The sequence below is a fragment of the Pristiophorus japonicus genome, chromosome 13 (assembly GCF_044704955.1).
Source record: "Pristiophorus japonicus isolate sPriJap1 chromosome 13, sPriJap1.hap1, whole genome shotgun sequence".
Taxonomy (NCBI): Eukaryota; Metazoa; Chordata; class Chondrichthyes; family Pristiophoridae; genus Pristiophorus; species Pristiophorus japonicus.
In genome coordinates, this window is record NC_091989.1 from 45124022 (window position 1) to 45144643 (window position 20622).

General features: G+C 45.4%; 1 protein-coding gene and 1 pseudogene across 2 annotated transcripts in view; both read right to left on the reverse strand.

The window, feature by feature from the left end:
* The window catches only part of tafa5a (TAFA chemokine like family member 5a), a 530684-nt gene that overhangs the window by 37594 nt on the left and 472468 nt on the right, over positions 1-20622 (reverse strand). The gene's annotated exons all lie outside the window — the stretch shown is intronic.
* LOC139279158 (U2 spliceosomal RNA) lies at positions 9896-10136 on the reverse strand (annotated as a pseudogene).

Genomic DNA, 20622 nt, shown 5'->3' on the forward strand with positions numbered 1-20622 from the left:
CACTTGACAGCACTGTCGATGACCCTTTTCATCACTTTGCTGATGATTGAGAGTAGACTGATGTGGCGGTAATTGGCCAGACTGGATTTGTCCTGCTTTTTGTGGACAGGAAATACCTGGGCGATTTTCCCTTTGTCAGGTAGATGCCAGTGTTGTAGCTGTACTGAAACAGCTTGACTGGAGGCTGGCTAGTTCTGGAGCACATCTTCAGCACTACAGCAGGATGTTGTCGGGGCCCATAGCCTTTATTGCCTCCAGTGCGCCCAGTCACTTTCTGATATCATGTGGAGTAAGTCGAATTGACTGAAGACTGGCACCTGCGATGGTTGGGACCTCGGGAGGAGACCGATATGGATCATCCACTCGGCGTTTCTGGCTGAAGATGGTTGTAAACGCTTTAGCCTTGTCTTTTGCACTCACATGCTGGGCTCCGCCGTCATTGAGGATGGGGATATCCATGGAGCCGCGTCCTCCTGTTAGTTGTTTAATTCATGACTGGATGCTGCAAGACTGCAGAACTTTAATCGGGTCCATTGATTGTGGGATCGCTTTGCTCTGTCTATAGCATGCTGCTTCTGCTGTTTAGCATGCATGTAGTCCTGTGGTGTAGCTTCACCAGGTTGGCACCTCCTTTTCAAGTACGCCTGGTGGTGCTCTTGGCATGCTCTTCTACACTCAGGATTGGTTGCCTGGCTTGATGGTAATGATTGAGTGAGGGATATGCCAGACCATGAGGTTATAGATTGTGGTGGAATATAATTCTGCTGCTGCTGATGGCCCACAGTGTTTCAGGGATGCCCAGTTTTGAGCTGTTGGAGCTGTTCTAAATCTATCTCATTTAGCACTGTGGTAGTGCCACACAACACAATGGAGGGTGTCCTCAGTGTGAAGACGGGACGTTGTCTCCACAAGGACTGTGTGGTGGTCACTCCTACCAATATGGTCATGGGCAGATGCATCTGTGGCAAGTAGATGGGTGAAGATGAGGTCATGGCTGACCATGCCTGTGGTAAATTTGACTGTGGTGTAAGAATTTGTGATGACTATCAAATAGGTGTGAACCCGATTTTGGATGTTGATGAATATCCCCTGCTCAGAGCTAAAGAGTTGCTCACTCTTTAAGTGGTGACCAACAATTTGTTTAATTAGATTTTTCCAAGATTTACTGGCAATTGGAGCTTGCTGAAAAAAGTCAGAATTTAACAATGATAAATATGGATCGAGGATTTTATTGTTCCAAAAGGCTGGATTTTAATATTGCATCTGCTTCAGCCAGCTATATTTTCGAAAACCATGGAGATCATTTTAGCCAGTCCCCAATGCAAAAATGGAAAGTGGGAATGGTTGAAGTACTGTCAGTGTTGTTTTCAATGACTGAAGACTGTGGTAGCATCATTAGGGCATTATGATCTTAATTTTCACTAATTTTATTGGTTGATGCATCAAGACATGTGACATTTTCACATTTATGTAGAAACACAGGAAATATTGTGGTTGCACCTCATTATTTTGTTTTTATTCAAAAAGTCCACACGGAATATCACACACTGCTTCGTCTGTTTGTGCAACGTTCTCTGGACTTCTGTACAGTGACATTTCACAACTGACTATTCTTTGTGTTCTACCAAGGCAGTATTAACAGGTTGCTCAATCGCAGGTAACATTACAGTCAAGTCTGATTTTGACTTCACCCATATTGATACCTGCAGATTTCCAGCAGGGATCATCTCACACTGAACTTTATATCCAAGCATAAACTAACCAATTGTGAAATGGCTGGCTGATTTACATTTCGATTGAAATCAATGGCAGTAATCCCAGCTTTACCACCCAGCGGTAAGTTGAAAATCTATCCCATGTTGGGAAGGTGGGATCAATCCATCAATAAAGGACAAGAAAGTTGGGCTCTTTATGTAAATTTTCTTCCCTCCCTTTCTGCAATCCAGGTTTGGGTTTGATTCCATAGCATTTGGGCACTCTCCAGGATCTTGCCCAAGTGGCCATTCTTCATGTACTAACTAGCTATTGAGTCTCAATGGGTTACTTGACCCAGTGGTGTCACAATGAAGTCCAAGCGGGGCTTCGACTGACATTGGGATTTTCAGGAGGGGTCATGAGATGCTGACCAAGAGCAGGAATCTGCCTCCCTATTCTAGAGATGCAAGTTCCATCATGTAGCTCAGAACACCCCAGGGATCAAATCTGGGACATTTCTCATCTGTAGGGATCAGTTATCCACTGGCTTAATCAGAAAGGGTGACATGTGACCCAGACTGAACATTGAAGGTTGGCATGCAGGTACAGCAGGCGGTTAAGAAGGCAAATGGCATGTTGGCCTTCATAGCGAGGGGATTTGAGTACAGGGGCAGGAAGGTGTTACTACAGTTGTACAGGGCCTTGGTGAGGCCACACCTGGAGTATTGTGTACAGTTTTGGTCACTTAACTTGAGGAAGGACATTCTTGCTATTGAGGGAGTGCAGCGAAGGTTCACCAGACTGATTCCCGGGATGGCGGGACTGACCTATCAAGAAAGACTGGATCAACTGGGCTTGTATTCACTGGAGTTCAGAAGAATGAGAGGGGACCTCATAGAAACGTTTAAAATTCTGACGGGTTTAGACAGGTTAGACGCAGGAACATTGTTCCCAATGTTGGGGAAGTCCAGAATGAGGGGTCACAGTCCAAGGATAAGGGGTAAGCCATTTAGGACCGAGATGAGGAGAAACTTCTTCACCCAGAGAGTGGTGAACCTGTGGAATTCTCTACCACAGAAAGTTGTTGAGGCCAATTCACTAAATATATTCAAAAAGGAGTTAGATGTAGTCCTTACTACTAGGGAGATCAAGGAGTATGGCTCGAAAGCAGGAATGGGGTACTGAAGTTGCATGTTCAGCCATGAACTCATTGCAGGCTCGAAGTGCTGAATGGCCTACTCCTGCACCTATTTTCTCTATTTCTGTTTCTCACCTACTTGAACTAATGTGAGCTACTTGATTATTTTTGTTGTTGTTGGAAAAGCCAATCCATAAAATATGTGATTAAAATATGCAGGCAAAAGAGACCAACACAAAATAAAAACTATCCAAAAAATGATATGTAAAAGAAAGTTGCAACAAACTAAAGAGCTACATTTTAGCAAATTGCTAAACACTGATTGGAATCCATGGTTTCGGAAATTATTATTAAAATTACTTTTCCTTTGTTTAATTGCTAATATTTATTTACTTGTAACTTAATTTAGCTGCTCAACATTTTGTAAGCTTACAATTTAACATTATTTTTGATTTAGAAATATAAGAATCCCTTTTGTTTTCACACAGGCAGGTGTAAAAGATGTCACCACAACTTTCTGCGACTACCCACAGAATCAGAGGACCATTCAGTTGAAAACCAATTTATCGTGATGCCAGAAGGAATCTGCTACATAGCTTTATTCTCACTTGTTTAAGCACGCAAGAACTGGCGCTTGTCCCAAGCAGACAACTTCATTACACTGAGCATGTGTTTTCAGAAGCAGCTCCGACAGAGCATATAGCCTTCAGCGGCAAATGTCTCTCATTCTGTCCTCAATGCAAGTATATGTAGAAAATAGAAAGTAAAATGGTTCGGTTTGACTTGGCCAACAAAGTATAGCATGTGTGGCTGATGCCACAGTGATTCCAAGTTATTTAAAAAAAATAGTTTTTGTGCAACACTAATTAAATAAAAATGATAAATGCAGTGAGATCATCCTCACTTTGCATGTTGCAGAAAACAAATATCGCATTCCTTAACAATGTCAAGCCAACAGGCTAAATGGCAGGCTTTACCAGAATAAAAAGAAGTCAAAGAGAGGATTTGCTGGATAGTGGAAATGTTCACGGCATGCATGACAAGCACTTAGCTGCAAAATCTCACTGAAAGCTGAATTGAATCCTTTAGGAAAGATATCACAAGAAACCAATTGGGTTTTCCATGGCGAATGTCACATGTGTCTGTTGACTTGCAAGTACAGCCAGTTAGGACAGCCAAGAGAAACAAAGATCAGCTTACTTAGTGGGTCACTCTGAGGCAGTGCTGTACCGAGAGGAAACTGGGACTTGATTCAATACTGCAAGATGAAACTGCAAGATGACAGGCTTTTTTTTAAATTGGAGAATGGACGCTAAGATGTTAAAATTCTGACATTGTTGTCTGTAGTGTGTTCTTTAATAGGGTCAGAATACATTTCTTCAGCACGTGCCCCATTCTGCCATTTCTATCCAATCCCGGTTGGTGTATTTTGTGATTTCCTTTCTGGGAAGACTCACCAGCTAGTGCTCTGCATCTGTGGTGCAATCATTTTATACTATAATTAACACTATGGGCCCAAGTTTCCACAAGAAAAAAAAAGAGCTGGGCGCCCGTTTTTCGCGCCTAAAACGGCGCCTAAAAAAATCCTCGGTATTCTCCATCTACTTGCAGGTCCTCTGGCCCTCGGCGCAGCCAGCACGAGCTGTGGGGGGGGCGGAGCCAGGTCCCTGCGCTGAAAACAGTACCGGAACCTCTGCACATGCGTGCTACAGTCGGCACGCAAGTGCAGTAGCTCCAGGCGCCGAACTGTGTGGGAGGGGCCCGAAGCACGCAGCCCCTAGCCCTGGCTGAATGGCCTCACTGGGGGGCGTGAATAAGGCTTCTCCCACGGCCAGCTCCTGCTCCCCCCCCCCCCCCCCGACCAGACTCGACACCCACTCCTCCCCCCCCCGCCCCGAGACCCGAGACCCGCTCCCCCTCCCCCCCCCCCCCGACTGACCCGACCCGACCCGCGCTCCTGTTCCCGCCCCCCCCCCCCCCGACTGGACCCAACCCGACCCGCGCTCCCGCGCCCCCCCCCGCACTGGACCCGACTCCCGCTCCCGGACTGGGTCCGATCCGACCTGACCTCTCCCTTCCCCCCCCCACTCTCCCTCCCCCCCTCTCTCCCTCCCCCTCTCCCTCCCACTCTCTCTCTCCCTCCCTCCCCCCCCCTCTCTCTCCCTCCCTCTCTCTCTCTCTCCCCCTCCCGCTCAGCGGCACGAACGGCTGCAGAATTCTCCCTGGCTGAAGCACTTTCACACAGGTAGGAAGATGGTTTATTTAATCTTTTCTTGGCTTATAAATGTTTATTCAGGTTGGATTTATTTGTATAATATTTGTAGAAGTATAAATAAGGATTTATTGTAGAATTTAATGAGTTCCCTTCCCCCCCTCACCTCGTTCTGGACGCCTAATTTGTAACCTGCGCCTGATTTTTTAATGTGTAGAACAGGTTTTTTCAGTTCTACAAAAATCTTCACTGGCTCCATTCTACTTTAGTTTGGAGTACATTTTCACTGTGGAAACTTTGAAATCAGGCGTCAGTGGCCGGACACGCCCCCTTTTGAAGAAAAAATTCTGTTCCAAAGTAGAACTGTTCTACCTGACTAGAACTGCAGAAAAAAAAAATGTGGAGAATTGCGATTTCTAAGATAGTCCGTTCTCCACCAGTTGCTTCTAAAAATCAGGCGCAAATCATGTGGAAACTTGGGCCCTCTATTTAATTCACTGAAGGTCAGAACCCACAGGAAAGAACATGTTAAGTGTGCCTGTCCCGTACGTGTACTTCCAAACTCAAAAGCGATACTGTGGAAAAATTGATTTCCAGAACTATACAAAACTAAATACATTTTGGAAAATGCCAGGTTGATAAGACTGCGACATAGATTTTGATTGTTTGTGGATAATTGTTAACCTGTAGTTCAAGGATGTGAAGACACACAGGACAACGTTGCTTGGTGTAGAGAGCTGTACATCTAACTGGTCATCTTCAGCCTTGAGCCACTTGATGGCAGAGAACCTTTGATATTGGGCAATCCAAACATTCCTGTGACGTTATAACAATGGTCTTCTTGGATGCAGATGAACCGCCAGTGTGTCTCACATATCCCATGTCAAAGAAAAGCAAAATACTTTTAGGAAATGCAATGGTCTATGGGGATCACAGAGGCAAATGATTTTCTCTTTGGAATCCCTGAGAAACAACACATACTTGTATTTTCATACAACATTCTACTTAAAACAGCATTTACATTGGCCCTCTGGGCAGGATTTTCTTTCCAGGGGTGGATTAGCAGCGGTGAAGGATTTTCCCTGAACTGAGTGTCACATCCTATACTTGGTGAGTTTTCAGTGGGATTTCTGTCACCGTGAGGGTGCCCACAGGCGGCCCCGAGGAAAATGCTACCGGAGAGCGCTGTAGCACCACAAGAGGCAGGAATGGCATTAAAGAGGCAGAAACACCCTGAAGATTAATGGAGCTGTAGCCTTGGCCTACCACTAGTAAGTCAAGCTGGGTCAAGCTGGTGGGAGAGGAGGCCGATACAAGACACTCCTCTCCATGGGGGCACTTGAAGGCTATTACTGCTGCTTCCCAGGGCCTTCTGCCACCTTCCCAATGGCAGCCCCAGGAAGTGGGATAAAAATGGAGGATGGGGTAAGTGCGCTGGGGACCTATGCCATGCCTCCATTTACAAGTGGCGACAAGCGATGGAACTGACGGAAATGGGGGAAGGGAAATACAGCTCAGGTGGTGGGGTGATGGTCGGCCTCACTACTGAATTTCCCATCATGCTCGGTTGCTGTCCCACTTTGGATGCCTCAAAGAAGATGTTAAAAATTAGGGCCTGAGGCACGTTCTGGCATCCAGGTAGGTGTAGTTACACATCAAGCACTCATCATTATGGAAGATTCTGTGATCAATAAGAAGACTGCCCGGTCTCAACTAAAACTGAAGTTACCTCACAGACAAGACATGTGGTGCCCGAGATGGCATCAGCTGGTTTCAGATATTTTAAAGTAGCTTACAAAGAAAATCAGGCATTATTATTGTTGTTGATCTGTAGGCAATCATCTTGTTAGCAAGCCAAGCATGAATGTAAGTATAAAGATACAGAGGCCTAGTAATACTTCCAAAGCAGTGTGGCCTAGCTGCAGGTTTCCCCTCAGCTGTGCTGGAATAACAATAAACAACATAGCTTTAACTTATCATTGGCAGGGCCTGCTGGAAAACAGCTTTGGTTTCGCTTCCTTAACCAGTCATTTGCTTTGTCCTTTTATTGGGAGTGGTGACTCGCATAACTCGCATAAGTTATCAAAACAAATACTTAGAAGTTGAGAACATATCATGGTTTCATAAAAGTCTAGATCTAAGCTTATTGAATGAGTAAGCTGTGTTTCTGTACGCTGCATCATTTGAGTTTTGGGGGGAATTTTCATTCAAATGTTCTGTGGTTTCAATTTGCTTCTCGAGAAAAAAAAAAATCTTATGAAAAATAAATAGACCTTTTAAAATCTTTATCAACAGGTCAGAATGCTACTCTGTATGATTATACAGTGGTATTTGACAAGATGGGGGGTGGGGGGATTTTAATTATCGGGATTTGACCGACAGTCGGCTGCCCGATAGTACCAGCAGAAGGCCTGATGCAGGGGACTGCAGAATGCCTGATGTGGAGGACGATAAAAGGCCTGGTGCGCGGGACTGTGGAAGGCCTGGTGCGCGGGACTGTGGAAGGCCTGGTGCGCGGGACTGTGGAAGGCCTGGTGCGCGGGACTGTGGAAGGCCTGGTGCGCGGGACTGTGGAAGGCCTGGTGCGCGGGACTGTGGAAAGGCCTGGTGCGCGGGACTGTGGAAGGCCTGATGCGCGGGACTGTGGAAGGCCTGATGCGCGGGACTGTGGAAGGCCTGATGCGGGGGACTGCAAGTACAAAATGGATGTTCCGATGCAGCTCGTTGGCTCCAGGTTGGCACAATTTTGGGCGGCTTGGACCTGACCCATGGGGGAAATGGCAGGTCCAATTGCAATCACAGTGGTGGTGGTGCGGAGATGAGAAAGCTCGGGGTGACAGCAGTCCACATCATTCTTGCTCCTCCTCATCCCACAAAGGTCAGTTTAGTGCTGAGCTTTTCAGGCCTCTTCTGCTGCAGCGCCGGGTTTTACTGAGCAGAACGTCCATGGCAGTTGCTCCGTCCGGCAGTCAGTTAAAATTGCAACGGGCTCCTGTGTATGTCACAGGACCCCGATTTGCAAAGATCAATGAGGTTCCCGAATGATTTAGGCGGGCGCCTCAATTGCCCAGTGGAAAGTCATGGGGAAAATGGTGCCAGAGCAGGAACAGGTCAGTAAGTCTATCACCTCCATTTTAGCTCTGCTATCATCCTGTTTCCAACAGCCATGGGGGTTATACTCACCCCCATTGGACAATCAGGTTTGCCAGTTGTATATTCGTACTTGCTAACCAGCTTATTGACATTTTTTAAGGTGAGCAATTATTTTCTGAAATTCTTCTGTTAACCCTAATGATTAAAAATGTCTTTGCTAGAGGATGATGTGTTCAACTTGATTTTAAACTAGTCCAGATAAGGCAAATACTACAGTACGGAAAGCGCAGGGGCATAACTGCAACCTCACAGGCAGTGGGAATCACACAGACAGAACTTGGGCTCTCAATGAAAGAGGACCAATTATGCCACCTTTGCTCTTTGGCTATTTAACACGTGTTTTTGAAATCATAATAAAGCTTTGGGCTAATCCAGGAGTAATTGCTTATGTACTTTTTTGTTCTCGGTTATGCTATTTTTTCCAAGGCAAGCTACAGATGAAATCTAAAGAATGTGCATGAAGAAAATCCTATTGGAGGTCTTGCATTCTTTCTGAAATTTCCACAGAGATTGCTATAGAAATACTTGATGCCTACTTGCATTTCTTGTCTTGGAAAAAAATAGCATAACCGAGATTCAAAGATCCAGCATTGAAAACGTGATCTACCCAAATGCCACGGACTAGAAACGCATGCAGATATCAAGTATTTCTATAGCAATCTCGATGCAAATTTCAGAAAGAATGCAGGACCTCCAATAGGATTTTCTTCATGCACTTTAAAAAGCCTTTGCAAAGCTCCAGCATTCTCTTTAGATTTCATCTGCAATCAATACTCCAATAAGACTGGCAGGATCAGAACAGATATTGCCTTTCATGGAGAAAAAGCAAGCTACAAACCATTTCAAAGCACTGCTGCACTCCTCCTACTGCTTGATGCAGCCTGTCTCTCCACAATGTCAACATGGAACTTTTGTTGCATAAATCTATCCTTTGCGTTTCTTTTTATATGATAAACTCTTCTTAGGAAAAATAAAGAGAAGTATTCGCTGATGGGCAGTTTAGGCATTAAAAGAACTGTAGCTGACTCAGGCATAACCATATTCTGGACCAGAAACTCCGGTACTCACCAAATGGCTGATTAAACCATGCAGCAAATACCGAGAGGGGAAATGTAAATCTTCCCACTGGGTGGGACTGGAGTGGACGAACAGTTAAACAGGGAGTGGCTCCAAATCCTGCTCCGTCTCTACTGAGTTCTGACTTTAATGCTGATGGTTTTGACGCTGGATGAAGTGGCTGCTGGTCTCAGGCGAACTGATCAGAGTCCTGTGACATCAATATGCCGTGTGGAAAATCGTCCAGCGTAAATCGGTATCATTTTCTTAGTGCTACATCTCGGGCCATGCCGAACGACTGATAGGCTTGTTTTTTCTCAATGTTTGCGAACCAAATTGGGGCATGAATTGTGAAACTATTTTTAAGTGATTATTGTTTTACTTCAGTGAAAGTGAGGCTGCTGCGAGACAGAGGGGTTAATTCTGCCGCGAACATGCCTACTTCCGTTTTATCCGCAGCGGGTTTGGAGGTATCCAAGTATCCTGCTCTGGAGAGGCAGATCCGTCAGTATAATTTTTTTTTTTTTTTTTGAAATTCGTAGCCAATCGTTCCAATTCTTTGTCAAATCACAAACGCCAGAGGTCACCTTGGGCCCATTCAAGGATCACTCTGCGCCAATGCTCTTAGCCAAAAGGCCTAGAGCCACTGCACCGTTCCTGGAAGTACTGCAATACCAGGTTCGTGCCATGGAGGTGGATGGGTCCGGTCCCCCACACACCTCCGTGGAGGTGGATGGGTCAAGCCACCCCACCCACCTCCTATTTCCAAAAAAAAGCAAGCATATACCTTCCTGATCCAGGGAGAACCACCTTGGGGTTATGGTGGTTACTCCCCTGTCAGGTCAGTTACGCATGATCTTAGCCAAAAGGCCGAGAAGCGTCAGTATAATACTTCAATGAGGCTCTGTTCCTCAGATTTGGGCAGCCATTTAAATTTAGGATGCATTTATTTGTACTGCAAAAAGGGCCACCATGCTCCACCATTTGTCGATGATTGGTCCCTTTGGAGGATAAGCCACACCCTGAAGTTTCACAGGAATGTGTAACTGGAATCGCTCATCCCAACATCTCACTGACTTTACAAACTGTAACTCAATCCACTTTGACTTCCTGAAGCGACAGAGGACAGAGCTCCCCAGAAGACAGCAAAGGCCAGCCAAAGTGCCTACCCCAGTCCAAGTGCATGCATCCCCAAGCCTCCCCAGCTGAAGAGTCTTACCCCAGTTCAAGTGCGTGCCTCCCCCAGTCAAAGTGCCTTACCCCAGCACAAGTGCATCATCCTCCCCTCCCCCCCCACACCCCACCATAGATGGGACAGGCATTGTGTATGGATTGTTAACACATTTATTGAGTATGAAATGAATAGTGACAATGCCATGACTTCTGGATATCATCCACTCCAAGATGTCCGTTGTAGGGGGTTGGAAGAACGTGATCCGTTTTCCATGAGTTCCCTCTCTCCCCTCCGATCCCCCCCACACCCCCACCCATGTCTGTCAAAAAAAGTGCAGTACAAATAGTTACACTGTTAAATTTAAGGCTGGCTGACTAGGTTTCCCAATGTTCGGGAAACCTGGCAGCTAAGAGGTGGGAGCAGCCGGATCCAGAAGGTAGGTGCTTTTTACAGCACTGTTTGTGGGCCAGGAGGAGCAAGAGTGCATCCCTCGCCCAGCCCCTTAACTAAATCTTCTGCCGCGATCGGCTGACCCCCTTCCCCAACCCTGTCATCTCTCCTGGTAGCCCCTCCCTCCCAATTGCCAGCCCGTACACCTCCCCCTCCCCTCCCCACCAATCCATATTTATTCCCAGTCCCTCTTCCACCCGATTCGCGGTCCAACTCCTCCACGCCCCCACCACTCCCCCCCCCCCACCCCCACCGCTAACCCCCACTCAACAACCCATGATGTTTGCCAGTTGCCAGGAACCATCCCCAGCATCCACCACTGGCTTTCCCGATGGTCAGCCTGTCAATCTGGCTGCTGCCAAGTGGGAAGCGGAGTAAAAAAAATGATAACGAGGTCCTGCCACCTCCGCGATCTCAGCATTTTGGGGTTCCCTCCCCCCGCCCCCCATGCCGTAACCATGTGCCCATGCCTCCTCCCCATAAATATCTGGGCCAAAGTTTCTCATGTAATGAAATCAATTGAAATCCTTACCTGTTGTATCCACCTTTTTTCCATATGCCAATCCTTAAACAAACAATTTTACACACTAATATAATTAATCCTGCCTGTATAATTCTTCTTCATGTTTTTCTTCAGCGGCCTCAGAATCCCCGAGAAGCCTGTTAGACTATAAACGGTCCCTATATCCACACCAACTGCACAGCTGCTCCACGTGCCGACACATCAACCTCCTTAATCACCCAGCTTCAATTTTCAACTTCCTTCCAAATTAAAAATAACTTTTCAAATCTCAGTTTACCCACAATCAGACACTCACACATCCCCATCCTTGGGAACCCACCCATGATCACGCAAATCACCCTTATTTTATTGTAGACTACTCATTCATAGCTTTTCACTTCCACCCCAATATATAAATGCTTTTGATTATTTATTTTCCCCCTCATATTCTCATGTCTGTGGACATTCATGCGCCCCTGTTCACTTCAGTCATGGATCCTGAATTCTCTGACATTGTAGGACCAACTCATGTTTCCTGCCCTGAATCACAGCATTTACTTTCTGTAATGCTGCCTTCTCTGCATTAACAAAGTAACCTTTGGAGTACCTGCAGATAATTCAGAAACGTCACCGGCTACTTACAAAATGACTCTCAAAATAGTTTTTTCTGCTAAGCAGTGAAATACCACACAGCAACACCCCTGCCCCCAAACTGCCTGCACTTCTCATCACGAACCTAACAGCTTCTGAAACTATTTACAAAATCCTCCATTAATGCAACCTCAATACCCTGCCCAAGTCTTCCAAAGCCTATCCCATAAGCCCACCCCCTCCCCATATTTACCACACCAACAGACCTCCAGTCCTCCCAGACCCCAACACGATTCTTCACCACTCCTGCCATAGCTCAAGGTCTCCCTGCTACCCCCGCCCACCCTGAGTCATACACTGGCGAGTCACTAGTAGTAGATTCAAAATGGTAAGTCAGCACGTGGTTTTGTCACAAATTTTCTTCATATTTGGTTTCTATTTGCTTTGGAGTAGCACCTCACAAAGTGGTGAGGATGGATAATTCCAATAATTGAACAGAGGAAGAGGAGTCCATGAGGGGCCAATAATTGCAGATGCAATGACCCCTAAGGCATTTTGGGCACACCCGCCATTACCCCAAGACTTGCGCGCGAACATACTTAACCATCTGCTATCCATTGATCCGCACATTAGATCTAACATTACATTGGATCAAGGAAGGCTCTGCCTACAGCAGTGAAGGTTAACATAGTATGAAACTTTCATCTTTATCTTGTTAAACCAGGAGGTATGCCATATCAAATGTACAGTGCAAATATGGATCAAAGAAGTGGCAAATGCTGTCTTTGTAAAGGGCAACCCTTTCATCATGGAAAGAACACACAAGGTGGGCAGGCCACACAGCTTTCACTGGAGGGCAGGGTTCCTTCTAGTACAAAGAGTTGCACACGATAACCATGCTAGGATCAGTGAACTGTACATTAACCTAATGGCTTTCATAATGAGAAAGGGTTGGCAGTCAATTAATATTCAAGAAGTGTCTGAACATAGAAATATCATCCTGCACACTAATGGCCGTAATCCAGGAAACAGCTATGGTGCTTCCATTATGTACAAATCCCAGGGTCCACGTTATTTGAAGGAGGAGAGACACTTTGTTGATTGCTTTCAACAGACCATAACTATCCTCTGCAACCATGACTGCTGATCCCACTGAGAAACCCCATTAGCAGCTGTGGAGTACCTTGGCCGGGACACCTCAGCACCTGCTGTTCCTCAGCAAAAAAAGCCATGCTGCTGATGTACAATTACTGTACATTAACACACATGCTAGCACGTATGCAGAGGAATTTCACTCTTTTTGTGTAGCACTATGAACAGAAGAGTTTGTACAGTGTTAGTTTGCTACCCATTCCTTAAAATCAGTCGGTTTCGTAAAGTGACGGGATAGAAAGACATCCCCCCTCCCCTTAGGATAAGCAGGTAGCTTTTGGCAGCAGGGACAGTAAAGGAGACCAAGTCTACTATCTACTGGTCCATAGTACTGACCTCTGCAAGTAACAGAAGTTTATACGGGCCCAAGTTTTGGGTGTAGTTGCTCCAATTTTTTTGGAGCAACTAGTTTAGTTTGGAGTATCTTAGAAATTGGAATTCTTGGCATTTAGTTTGCTCCAGTTCTAGTAAGTTAGTTTAGTTTCGTTTTAGTTCAGTGCCACTTAGGCCTGTTTTGCAAGTTTGGGCAGTGAAAACTTACATCAAACTAACTTAGAAGGTAGTAAGTGTCCACTTTTATAAGTTCTGAAAAACCTTACCTAGAGTTAAGTTTAGTGCAAGCACAGCCAGAGACGGGGTAGGGGAGGGTGGAGGGGGGGAGGGGGTGGCGAGCATTTAAAGCACCAAGCACTAAATGAAGCACAAAAAGTAATAAGCAATTAATTAACAAATAAAAAATAGAAGGAACCCTGCACCTGAAGCACCAAGACCAAAGTAATAAGCAACCAATCAATAACAAATAAAAAATAGAAGTCCTACCTTTAAGTGAAGGGAAGGTGTTTCTGTCAGCCTCTCTCTATGTTTCTGTCAGTGTCTCTCTCTCTGTCAGTCTGTCTGTCTGTCTGTCTCTCTCTCTGTCTCTGATCAATATATAAAATTACACACTGCACATTTTAAAAATACATTAATTGGAGGGAGAGGGGATGAGGAGGGGGTGAGGGAGAGAGGAGGGGGGAGGGGAAAGGAAGGGGGAGGGGTGAGGAAGGGGGAGGGGGTGGAGATGGAGCTGAACGGGAGGGGGGGGGCTGAACGGGAGGGGGGTGGCTGAACGGGAGGGAGGGGGGCTGAATGGAGGCTGAGTGCGGGAAGGGGGGGCTGAACGGGAGGGAGGGACTGAATGGAGGCTGCACGCGGGGTGAGGGCTGAACGCGGGGGGGAGGGGGCGCTGAACGGGAGGGAGGGGGGGCAGGCCGAACGTCGGGGGGAGGGGAGGCTGAACGGGAGGGAGGGAGGGTGAACGGAGGCTGAACGAAGGAAGGCGGGGGGGGTGAAGCGAAGTAATTTGGACTTGATACTGATGGAAGCAAAATCACCTCAACGATTGTTTTAAGTTAAAGATCTGAATCTTTCTGCAAAGTCTCAAAAACAGTTGGACCTACACATTTTCAAACCTGCATCGTTCCAAGTGAGCCTTTACCAGATGTGTGAACATTTCTTTTAATGAATCTTGGCAGCCTCTTCAGGTAACACTCCTACTGAAACCTCGACATGAGGTGACAAAAATGTTTGGCGTCAGCTTTTAATAAAGATATTCAGTGCTCATTAGGGCCCCTCCCACACAGCCTGCAGAGCGTCAGGCTGTGAGGAGCTACTGCACATGCGCGCACATTCTAGCGCGCATGTGCAGAGGTCCCGGCACTGCTTTCAGCGCCGAGACCTGGCTCCGCCCCCCCCCCACCCCTTGTGCTGCGCTACGCTGAGGCCGAAGACATCCTGAGGAGCTCGGAGAATTAGAAGGTAAGTTTTCGGCACCCTTTTTATTCTCGAAAGTCGGCGCAACTAATGGAGGTGTGCCATTTTTACAGGGGGCAGAAACTTGGGCCCATAGAGAGGGAATCAGTAATTATATAACTCAGATGTAAACTATACCTGAAATGTATCAGATCGCTACACAAAAGCCTGTATTTTGATTTCAGCTGACATATTCCTGTAGCACATGGTGATTGACTGTGCCTAAATTTGTGCACCTACAAAGTAAAGGATTCCAACTGACTTATTTACCTGCACAGTGCAGACACTGATATCAGCACTTGAGAGTTTAACCACACCATCTCTACAGCTCTGGCAGAGGTCAACAGATTTATGTTCTTTCTCTGGGGACTCTATAAGGAAGCAATGTCCTCTTCACCATCAGCAAGCCGGGGCCATTGGAGGGAGCAGCATGCGGCAGCCCGGCCTGGAAATCGGCGCAGTACTGGCCTGCAAGACCATCAGCAGGCCGGGGCCATTGGAGGGAGTAACGTGCGGCGACATAGCACTGCAGGGAGCAGCGCGTGCTGCTGCAGGAGGGTGACGGCTACGAAGCCAGGTCACTGATTGCAGTGCGGGCAGACACAGCAGGAGGGGCGAAGGAGCGGCAAGAGTCCGTAGAGGGAAGTGACCGGGGCCCAGGAGAGGCGTGAATCTGGGGCCCAGAAGAGGCGAGGGCCCAGAGGCAGCACGGGCCAGCCCGCACTGCGATATGTGTGCGCGCTTGGTCTGTACAGCAGAGCTGGTCTCCAGTCATCTTGGATAATCCTTGCCACTGGACCAAGACCTAGCTCTGCCAAGCCCGTGTGGTGGCTGGTATGCAACGGCCACCACACGTTAAAAAAAATCCAAGCACAGGCATCTTCCACCCTTCACGATGTAGTTCGGGATCTGGAATATTCGGTCCTTCATTGAAACACCTGTGAACTTAACCCTTTTTGGCGTGGAAGCAAGTCATCCTTGCTTCGAGGGACTGCCTATGATGATGATGATGATGATTATACTAGCGAGCTTCCTATAAATACATTCCACAAGCTGCATCACAATGCAACTTTTGATACTTCCCATATTTCTTTATGTCAGACTCCTCGCACAACACCAACACTTACATTCCATCACTTCATTACCACATGAGGATAAGGTGATTAATTGCTACTTTAGGGAGTCTTACTTGAAGATTTGCTCGTAAAAAAGATGAAAAACATTTGAAAAGTCACTAATGCTCCACCAAACTATTGCAGTAAGCTGAATCATCTGCAATTAGTAATTATAATGATAGCTGCACGTAAAACAAAACAGCCAAAAGCTTTTTTGGAATAACAGTGGGAGCATTAAAAATATTGAGAAGAAATAGATAGTGAGCATGATACTGCTTTGCATAGTTTTAACCTTGACATTAATGTACTAATTATTTATTGCAACGGAAACTTAAAACGTTGCCAACATCAATATATATTAGAACTTTTTTTCCCTGACAATTGCAAGTCTACCTTTGTTATTATGTTGTCTGCACATAAGAGAAATGGTGAGCTGCAACCTTCAGCAAGGTAAATTGCATTTTATTCTAAAAGATAAGTTGATTTTTGTAATGTATGTATTGTGTTGCATTGTGAGTGTGTTAGCCAGTCAGATGATGCACCTAAGTACTCATTTTAAGAGTGGAAGCAAGTCTTCCTCGATTCCAAGGGACTGCCTATGATGATGATGATGATGTTCACAAGAATCAACAAAACCCCAGTCAGTTGGGTCTAGGTCATCCACGATGAGGTATGCAGTTGTGAGCCTAGTGGATGAACTGGTAACGTGTAGTATGATTGTTAAACCTTTGTTAATAAACCAACTAGTTGTTAATAGCAATCTGTTGCTATGAATTCTTAAGCAAGAACCCATGAAGCAAATACATTACAATTAAAAAAAAAATTAAAGCTTGGCTCCTATCCTTACAGAATTTAGACTAGGTTTTATTTTTCAAATAGACAACAGTAGCCGTGGGAGCAGCTAAGTTCTGTGTCAAGATGGTCTTATTCTCTTCAATTTTGCAATGGCGTGTGGGCTCACACAGAGAAGTGGAGAGTAGACAGAGGCAGCGTGGCGCATCAGCCCAATTTTCAGCAGTGCAGCCGCTGTTGGTGACATTTAGAAATAACAAAAAAGCCATTTGTGGAACTGTATGGAGTGCAAATACAATTTACCGATCATTTTCTTTCTTAGCCCTGTAAGGTGTGAGTCAGTCACTAGCTAAATTCCTAGACAGAAAGAAAGAATACTTTACACCAACAATTTCTTCCCCTGACTATTTAAATGACAGTACATCATGTGATAACTACATGGGATGTCTAAATGTAAACAGCAAAATAAACATAGGCAATTTCTACAGCAAAAAAAAGAAAGCTGGTTGAATTATTTGTACAATATAGCATTAAACAAGTTAAACTGGTGGCTAATTTATGACAGGATAGAAGGTTTTGTATATTTTGATAGTATTATTGTGAGAAAATGAAATTAGTCATAGTGTGTATATCATTATTTAAAATTATACTCCAGGACAATTCATTGGCTTTTAGTATTCATCCTAAAAACAAAAGGAAAAATGTTAACTCTTCCCGATTGGCAGGAAAGGAGTGGAAGACCAGCTAAAATAGACTAGCTCCATTTTCTACTCCATTCCTACCAACCTGCGATTTTAAGACCATTGCCTTCGTCGTTAGATGAACCTCCCACCAGAGTCTAGAGGGAGCCTCATTAATAAATATCAATCAGGATCCCATGACATACATGGGATCCTATAGAACGGAGTGCCCGGAGTGGCTGCATCGCCAGATGAACTGCCAGCAAAGCCATTAAGGCAAGTAAAATACAAACTTTCCTTACTCAGAAAAGTCCAAGCTCCTACCGCCCCAGGCAACCACTCCTCCCCAGCCAGGAGACCCTCAGAACACCACCACCCCCTCCCCCCCACCTCCACCCCTATCCTGGACTTACCCTGCTGCTGGCAGCTTTCTCTCGGCACCTGTTGAGTGGACTCCGTGCCGCCCGATCTTTGCTCTCCCCCGCTAGCTAGTTGCTGCTTTCTGCCGGAAACGGCTGAGCAACTGATCAGCGGGATTCTAACGAGGCCTAGTCGATTTTAAGCACTGGGCCTTCGTACCACACTCCTGTGCGAAATTGACGGCCGCTCCCGCCAGGAGTTAAAATTGGTCCTAAAATCTAGTAACAATGAAGAGGTCGGTCAAGAAGGAGATGCCAAATTGTCTTGTTTCAAAGCCTAAGCCTCAGAAACAATGTGAAGGGGGTGTTGGAGCGGATTTTTGGACATATACTGGACTAGTATACGTGACCAAACATTTGTTTTATTTTCCCCTTTAAATGAATTTTGTAAGGGACAATACTGATGCATTATGCTTTAAACAGTTAAGACTTTAAGGCATGCTGGCCTTGAGTTAATGGAGATAGGGAAGTGAGATAATGAACACTGGAAAGTTAAGTACTGGGTATGTTTGTTTATACCGGTGTCAAAAGCCTGCACTTGTTTATACTGCCCTGTCACAATGCAGGATGGGTTATATCAAAAGCTTAGCCTTCGATAGTCAAAGCTTTGTAGTTCTAAAGCATGTGTTGTAAAGTGACGTAATTTGTAAGATAAAAGAACTTCACTGCAGATACCAATTTGAGAAGATGGTTCAAAGACAGGGGTCTTTAACACTTCTCCCAAAGCTTTGTCTCCGATTTAATAAATCTTTCTTTATATATATTATACAGTCTCGGAAATATTTTTCCACAACAAAATGGCGTAGTTGACAGGATACTGTCTGATCAGACGTGATCACTTAAGACAGTATCTGGAATCTGGTGTTAGAGACTGAAAAGAGAGGTGTACGGGCACGATGGGATAGTGTATAAGATACGAGTAAACAGATAGCGGGAAGAGGCTGACTAACCAGTTTGAGTTGTCCCTTTAGTAAATAAGGTCGGTACGGAAGGGAACTGATCGATCCAACCTAGAGCCGAAAACTCCAGTGGTAAGGAAACACGCTAGCTTTGTTGCGAAGACAAAGGGTCTCCGCAGAGTAGTCGTGGCCGTGAGTATTACAGAAACAAAGGGAAACGTCCGAGATTGGCGAACATGGAAGGTAAGGAAGGGAATGCAAAACGCGGGCTGCCCGGGTCATTAATTAATTCCTATCATTAATTGTAACTTGCGTAATTACGTAATGCCATAAAAAAAGCTGATAGTGACTATCTTAAGTGACATATGGATCCAGACATAAGCTTTGTTGAATGAAGAGAGACTTTTGTGAGTGTCTATTTTGAATGAAGAGTGTACTCGAGTGATTTTGACTGTGGAATGAATGAAAGCCTGTTTGGGAAGGTGTGGAGTTGCCTGCCTGTTTTAGCTCCACCTACTCTTTCCAAACAGAGTGAAATGTTTTTTTAACCCTTCGTAGTGTTGTCCTGTATGTGGGAAGTTTAAGAAACTGTGAACCTTATGGTATTACATTTTAAGTTAGAAACGAAGGTGTGGATATATTCGGATGATAAGTTACGGAGCTAGGAAATGCACAAAGGATAGGTTTGTTGAGTAAAAGATAAAAATGCATCATCCCGGTAGTAAAAAAAAAAAGAATTTGACACGCTCACTTACTTGTCGAAAAAAAACATGCAGTTGGGTTGAAAGACATAAATTTAGTCTAGGAATGAGATAAAGAATGCTTTTTAAAACGCTCCAATTTTCCTTTGTGTAAAACCTTGACACGAAAGCTTCTAGCTCAGTAAAAAAAAGAGTTTTAAATTTAGAAATACTTCAGGGATCAGGTCAAACTCCTGGGCGAGTGGTGAGCTATCTGTGAAGGTGTAAAAGGGACTTTTGAAAAAGGCTAAAACAGTAAGCTTTAGCAGTTTGGAAAAGAAAAAGATAAAGCAGGAAAAGGTCTCTGCCACGGGAACAGGAGGAGGGCAGAAAAGGGGGACTTGCCATAATACCCTATAAGACCTGAAGCTAGAACAGTGGTTGTAGAAATTACAGCCAGAACTTTATCCCTGATAAAAGGGCACCTATAGCCTATTACTTTACCACCGAAAGCCCGGTGGTGACTGGGTTATCCAGATGTATAGCCGCGCTAGATTGCGCAGCTTGGGCGGTAAAAATTAAGCGAGCCTGTGGTGATGACTGGAAACATCATTCTCCACACTAAACACACATTGGTAGAAATGTTAAACACAGGAAAACTGAGAACCGTATCTAATATGAGACGGGCAAAGTGGGAAGCAGTCCTCTTAACACCCAACAAAGCGGTAACCATAATTAGGGATATAGGAAACAACCCCGCAGAAGGTATGATGGGTGAAGGGGAACCCCACTTTTGCGAAGAGGTATGTGAGGATATGGAAGAGGATAGAATAAAAGACGCCCCCCTTCAAACCGCAGAACAAACCTTGTTTGTGGACGGCTCACGAAAATACGTAGAGGGACTACCTCGTACCGGATGGGCCGTAGTTAACCAGGATCTAGAGACAGTTGGATCAGGGCGAATTAATGGGGGGTCGTCAGCTCAAGTGGCAGAACTGGTAGCCCTTACCCGGGCACTGGAACTATCGGAAAATAAGATTGTTAATATCTATACGGACAGTAGATATGCATTCGGGGTAGTACACGATTATATGACAGCATGGGGGAGACGGGGTGTTTGCGA